The sequence below is a fragment of the Camellia sinensis genome, chromosome 3, assembly GCF_055761805.1.
Source record: "Camellia sinensis isolate YWXY chromosome 3, ASM5576180v1, whole genome shotgun sequence".
Lineage (NCBI taxonomy): Eukaryota > Viridiplantae > Streptophyta > Magnoliopsida > Ericales > Theaceae > Camellia > Camellia sinensis.
In genome coordinates, this window is record NC_138963.1 from 113425008 (window position 1) to 113430254 (window position 5247).

At 39.5% G+C, this 5247-nt stretch overlaps 1 long non-coding RNA gene across 1 annotated transcript; it reads left to right on the plus strand.

The window, feature by feature from the left end:
- The first annotated feature begins 566 nt into the window (after window positions 1-566).
- Window positions 567-1594, plus strand: LOC145821104 (uncharacterized). The gene is made up of 3 exons (XR_014363144.1): window positions 567-1095; window positions 1228-1465; window positions 1563-1594. It is a non-coding gene; the product is annotated as an uncharacterized LOC145821104 (long non-coding RNA).
- Window positions 1595-5247: the final 3653 nt, after the last annotated feature.

Below are 5247 nucleotides of genomic sequence, written 5' to 3' on the forward strand. Positions count from 1 at the left end.
GACCCGTGAGGAACTATAGTGGTGCTGATAATTTGGGTCATGCTATTGGTGAAAACAAAAGCTTTTATCTTGATAACACTTCTTGGGTACAAGCTCATCGGTACATCTTATTCAATACAAGCGCGGTTCAACCATTCATAAAGTAGGTTAAGTCACTCACTCAATATTTTATTATGTTTTATTGAATTTTCTACAAAATATTTTGTATTGCTAAAATTTCAATCTACATAGCGAACACCTTGAAGTACTTAAGCTCAAAATGCCTCGTGTTGACGATCATCAGCTTCGGCGTGAACATTTTGAAACTTTTCACATTTGGTTCAAGGAACATGTATGTATTTAACTCTATAGATTCTAGTTACTTAAGTCGAACTACATTTTAAATTTTACATTTTCGTGTAAAATAGGTCCAAACTTTGCGAAGAACTACTGATGTCATATTTTCTGAAGAGATTATTCTATTGGCAAATGGTCCTCATAACTTGGCAAGGAGGTTCAACGGGTATATATTGAATGGGTTTCGGTATCGAGTAAAGGCCATGGATGATCGTCGAGCCACACAAAATTGTGGTGTAGCTTTAAAGGCAGATACCATAAGTTATGCTAGTCGAAAAGACAAGAATCCTCGTGTGGGGTCTGTGTACTATTATGGACAATTGACAGATATTGTTGAGATTCGATATTCCAATGAGAAGAAACATGTGTTGTTTAAGTGTGATTGGATTGACAACATTCACGGAAAGAAAGAAGATGTCTTCAATTTCACGTTGGTGAACTTCAATCATTTGTTGTACCGAGATGATCGAATTACCAATGAACCTTTCATCTTGGCGTCCCAAGCAGAGCAAGTTTGGTATGTTGCAGACCCGTTACAACCAGACTGGCAAGTTGTGGTGAAGATGTCTCAAAGAGGTTTATTTGATATGAGTTCGACTGATCCACAAATCGAGCCATACATGAGCCAACAATTGGAAGAAAATATAATGCTTCGTGATGAAGAAGTTGGTTGGGTGAGGGAAGCTGCAGAAGGGGAAACAGTTGATGTTCAAATAGGCTGATAGTGGTGGAAACATTAGTAATTCAATTAAGGCCAAGGTTGTAGTTAATCATCAATTTCTTAATTTACTTTGTCTTTGTAATTGTATTAGTTCAATTAATGTCATATTATAGTTGACGACAAACCATTGTCTATGTTTCTAATGTCAATTAATGTTATATTGCTTGCAGATTATTATGGGAAGGAAGAGGAAGCCTGATCATCCCCGGCGCATGATGTCTGATGTGCTACATGACAGGACATCAGTAGCACCACCATCAGAGGAGGCATCACATCGGCCACTATCGGAGGGGCCTTTAGTGGCACCACAGCAGCTACCATGTACTCAGCCTCCACGCCTACCATCGGTGCGTCCACCATCAGTGCCACCACAGCAGCTATCATCATCAGCTTATGAGCCATCCGCAGGTATATAAATTTGCTTTGATTTGTATGAAAATTATTTAAACATACATTTATTTATGCTCATTATATATAACTTGTTTATTCTCATTGTATTTTGCAGACCCTTCGACTTCTTTACAGCCCACCTCAGGTTTATTTGATATGATTTGTATTCACATTATTTAAATTTGCATTTGTTTATTACCATTGCATATTGTTTACTGTTATTGTATCTCACAGGTCATGTTAGTTCTTCATCAACCTCGACTAGGCGTGGTAGAGGATGTGCCAAGGGCATTAAAGAGTGGGGTACTGGTAAAAAGCTAGACATACAATTTGATGGAAATTACTGCCCAATAGGGGATAACGTGGCTAAGTTAACTACTCAACTTGGCATTATTGTGCGGAATGGTAACATTGTTCCTCTTACGTTTCTTGACTGGAACAATGTGCCTGATGATATTATTGATGCTATCTGGAAGGATGTGAAGGTAAAAGTATATTTTTGTCCACAAATTTGAATTCCAAAATTGTGTTATTATTATTTAAACTTTGAAATTGTGTTTTATAGGACAATTTGAATATATGTCCAGAGGAGTACAAGCCAATCTGCATGAAAAACTGCAACAGCATATGGAAGGATCACAAGAACAAGCCTAAGGCTAAGTATTTCAAGCCTAGAAGTTCTGATCCTAATCTGAAGGATGATGTTCCTATGCACATTGTGCCAAGCCAGTGGGAAGAACTTGTGGAGTATTGGCGTACTTCCGATGCTGAGGTATACAAATAAGTTATATTTATGATATGTAAACATACAAATCATATTTACATACTCACATTTGTCGAACCTGTTATAGAAAATCGCAAGTAGGAATGCTAAAAATCGGTGAGCTCACGGCATAGCTCATACCACAGGGCGTACTACTTTCTCTTAGATACGGCATGAGGTTTACATTTTATTGTTTTATTTTTGTATATAAATAAACATTGTACATTTACAAATTATTTACATTCTAATTTTCATATTTCTAAAAAAATGCAGATGACCAGTAAGGGGGAGTCTACAGATAAGATGAATGTTTGGCTTATGACACGTAGAGTAGATGACCCAGAGGTTATTCAGACCTTGGTAGTTTCCAAACACCTTTGATTGTATTTAAAGTTTATTTTTTGTGTGTCAACCATCTTAATTTGGCATATACTTGTATGTCTTATTCAATACAGGATGAGTTTAATCGTCAGCTCTCTATGCTACCTGAGGATGGTCGGACTTTGGAGGCTAGGAATGCCATTTTCCATGAGTTGATAGGTCATGACGGACATGGATATTGTTGCACATACGGGAGAATTGTGCCTCGGAGAGCGGTGTATAAAGATGGTGCTGGGCCATCACAATTAACACCCCAGCCATCGACTATTGATCAGATCACGCAGAAGGTTCGTGCAGAGCTAAGGGATGAGTTGAGGGAGGAGCTGCGAGCAGAGTTCTCTACACATTTACAACAGATGAGAGCTGAGATGATGGCCTTAGTGTCACAGGGGGCAAATGTGGATCCCAACAGACAGGTTCGATATAAATTAAATTGTTTGATAGTTCAATTTTCACACAAGATTATGTATAAAATTCGAATATGATTACCACATTATGTATTGACTATCATAGGTTCCTGATGCATCGAGTGGCCACCGGGCATTTAGGGAATCTGCAGAAGACGAGAATCCATATACACCACCACCAGAAGATCAGGTATAAAATGTATCTTTGCATTCTAAGCTAAAATGTATCTTTGCATAATTTTGAGTTAACGCCCCAAAATCACCAAACGGCGTCGGTTTAGCATGAAACTTGGCACACACGACCGCCTAGGCACGAGAGACTTGTGGGAGAAGACGGGGCTCGAATCGGGTTCCCGGTTTGGGAGTTTGAGCCGGATTTCACTTTAGGCAAACTAGTTCCTTAAGAAACTTGAATTCGAGGAGTTAACGCCCCAAAATCACCAAACAGCGTCGGTTTAGCACGAAACTTGTCACACACGACCGCCTAGGCACGAGAGACTTGTGGGAGAAGACAGGGCTCGAATCGGGTTCCCGGTTTAGGAGTTAGAGCCGGATTTCACTTTAGGCAAACTAGTTCCTTAAGAAACTTGAATTCGAGGAGTTAACGCCCCAAAATCACCAAACGGCGTCGGTTTAGCACGAAACTTGGCACACACGACCGCCTAGGCACGAGAGACTTGTGGGAGAAGACGGGGCTCGAATCGGGTTCCCGGTTTGGGAGTTTGAGCCGGATTTCACTAAACTATCTTTCTAATTATATGGTAGTTAATTTTTTTATATTTTTCTGTAATTAAAATATTACCACCATTATATTGTTATTAATCATTTTTATTTTGTTTTTTTCAGATATTTCCTAAGTAGCAGTTTGCTTCGCGTGGAATGTGGGCGCGTAAAGATTATGACCAACTTCTGTTTTTGTAACTCATGAATGAATCAAGACGAAAACTTTTGGTTTTGATTTTGATTTATGTTATTTAAATTTGTGACCAACATTATGTATGTATTATGTGACCAACATTAGGAATTTTTATCATTTGCCAACTTTTGTTTATGTATGGATTTATATTATTATGTCATTTTTTGATTTTTTTTAAGCTATTTTTCATTTGCCAACATTAGTTATTTTATTTATGTATTTATATTATTATATCATTTGCCAACATTATAGGTTATTTTTATATTTTAAATAATTGTAAAACAGGGATTTTTTTTTTGTAATTTTTTTTGAGACGGCAGAACACCCGTCACAAAAAAAAAAAAAGAAGCTGTGCCAGGCTTTTTTGCGACGGCAGCCATACCGTCGCAAAAGGTGTTGAATTTATTTGAGAAACAAGGCTTTAGCGACGGTGAAATTGCCGTCGCCAATAGTCATAAACGCCACATTTTTTGCGACGGAATTTTGCCGTCGGCAAAATCTCATTAGCGACGGAAAGCTTGTGCCGTCGCAAAAAGTCCAGATCTTCATCCACTATCGACGACAAATATTTGCCGTCGCAAAAAAGAAATATTCCTGTCACAAAAACAAGCCGTCGCTAAAGGTCTTTTGCAACCCCCCTATTGCGACCCCCACTTGCCGTCCCAAAAAAAAAATTTACTGTCGCAAATAGCTTTTGAGACGGCGTTTGGATTATTTGCGACGGCGTTTTGCCATCTCAAAAAACAATTTTTTTTGTAGTGATTACCTGCAGTAGTATTGGACTTCCTGCAAACTTGGTTGTCTCCCGGCGGTGGAAAGCATCCAAGCCCATCAAAGTTTCGGCAAGTGTCAACCCGATGCAGCTCTTGCCTTCTTTCAAGCCTTGGGCAACTGCAATCAAGCAAATGCTAGACCCTCCAAAGCCAGAGACAAGTAGAAAATGGGCTAACATACACAAGCAGAGGGCATGTTGCCGAAAACTTTGCCAAAAGTGGTCACCGCGATTGCCGACGTCGGAAAACCGATGAATAAGATTAGGGATGTCCAACTCCCCGTTGTGAACCAAAGCTCGAGCATCATGCAAAGTGAACCCACACATCCTCCCTAGAGCCTGGATGTAGCCAAAACGAGACTGAGGCAACATTTCCTTGTCACGCCCAGATTCCATCAAAGCTTAGAATTCTTCAATTGTAGGGCATACCTCTTGTCCCCCAAAGCTAAACACGTGCATAACCGGGTTCCAATACCTAGCCGCGGCATGGAGGAATGGAAAACACAGCGGAGTACAGCTCAGCGAGAATAGTGCATTTAGACCAAAACCCCGAAAATTTAA